Source organism: Octopus bimaculoides, chromosome 8 (genome assembly GCF_001194135.2).
Source record: "Octopus bimaculoides isolate UCB-OBI-ISO-001 chromosome 8, ASM119413v2, whole genome shotgun sequence".
Taxonomy (NCBI): Eukaryota; Metazoa; Mollusca; class Cephalopoda; order Octopoda; family Octopodidae; genus Octopus; species Octopus bimaculoides.
Window position 1 is genome coordinate 77844318 of NC_068988.1, and position 1629 is coordinate 77845946.

A 1629-nucleotide genomic window follows, 5' to 3' on the forward strand; every position below is an offset into this window, starting at 1 on the left:
AACAACAACAACAACACTAGCACAGCACATAACAATATGATGGGAAAAGTCATGTTAGATATCCAATACATCTATTTATCCACACATCATGATTATGAAGTAATTCTATCTTTTATAGCTACTTTTCTTTGTCCAGAGCTGTCTTTTAACATTACGGAGTGAGGCAGTGAGCTGGCAGAATCATTCACAGTCAAAAATGCTGAGCAGCATTTCATCCATCTTTACATTCTGAGCTCAGATGTCACGAAAGTCGACTTTGCCTTTCATATCCTTTCAGGGTCAATAAAATAAGTACCTGTTAATCACTGGTGTTGATGAAATCCTGTCTCAAAATTTGAAACCAATATTAAAGACAGAGTAAGGTAAGTGGTCGTAATGGTTGAGTGACAGACAAAATGATGCTGGATAAGTAGAACTGATAGAGTGCCACAAAATGTTATTTTACATTTAAGTACACTTCTTTAGAATCTGATTTTGTATCTTGTCAAAGTCAACATCCATGTAGGGTTGATAAAATAAACTCAGTGAAGAACTGGAAGCGGTCTAACTCTTCCTCAAAGTATGAGGACTTATGTCTAAATGAGAAATCTATGTTATGGTCAGGTGTTTTGTAGTGAACGGCACAGTGTGAAATGATAGAATTTGCAGTATTTTGTTACGTCTTACCACATTCTGAGTTCAAATCCACCTGAGGTCATCATTGCTTTCCTTACTTTCATGTTTTGGAAAATCTGTGCCTAGAATAGACTGAAGGTCAATTACATCAACAACACCCACCCAGCATGTTTGGCTTTGTATCTCTGTCAAACTCTAATAGTTGGATCAAGTTAAAAGTTGAAATAATAGGACACTTCCACCTGGCCTTAGGTGATGTTCAGTGGTCTACTTCATCAGAAGTATTTATATTAAGTCTTTGGTTTAAGAAAGACCTATCATTCTTTTCCTCCTTCTGAACCCTATTTCACCAGTCTGGTGATTTCATCATCATCATCATCGTTTAACGTCCGCTTTCCATGCTAGCATGGGTTGGACGATTTGACTGAGGACTGGTGAACCAGATGGCTACACCAGGCTCCAATCTGATTTGGCAGAGTTTCTACAGCTGGATGCCCTTCCTAACGCCAACCACTCCGAGAGTGTAGTGGGTGCTTTTACATGCCACCAGCATGAAGACCAGTCAGGCGGTACTGGCAATGGCCATGCTCAAAATGGTGTATTTTATGTGTCACCTGCACAGTCCAGTGGCACTGGCAATGATCTTGCTTGAATGACTTTTCATGTGCCACCGGCACAAGTGCCAGGAAGGTGACGCCGGTAATGATCACGCTTGAACTGTGCTCTTAGCACTCCACTGGTACAGGTGCCATCACGATTTCGCTTTCACTTGCCCCAACAGGTCTTCACAAGCCGAGTTTAGTGTCCAATGAAGGAGACATTGACATGGGGGCCAGTCGTCGAATTTAGTTCGATTTCGATTTTGATTTCACTTGCCTCAACAGGTCTTCGCAAGCAGAGTTTAGTGTCCAGTGAAGTAAAGGTATGCATAAGTGGGCTGGTTACATCCCTGGCAGAGGCCTTGGATTTTGGTCTCACTTGGCTTGCCAGGTCTTCTCATGCACAGATATTTCT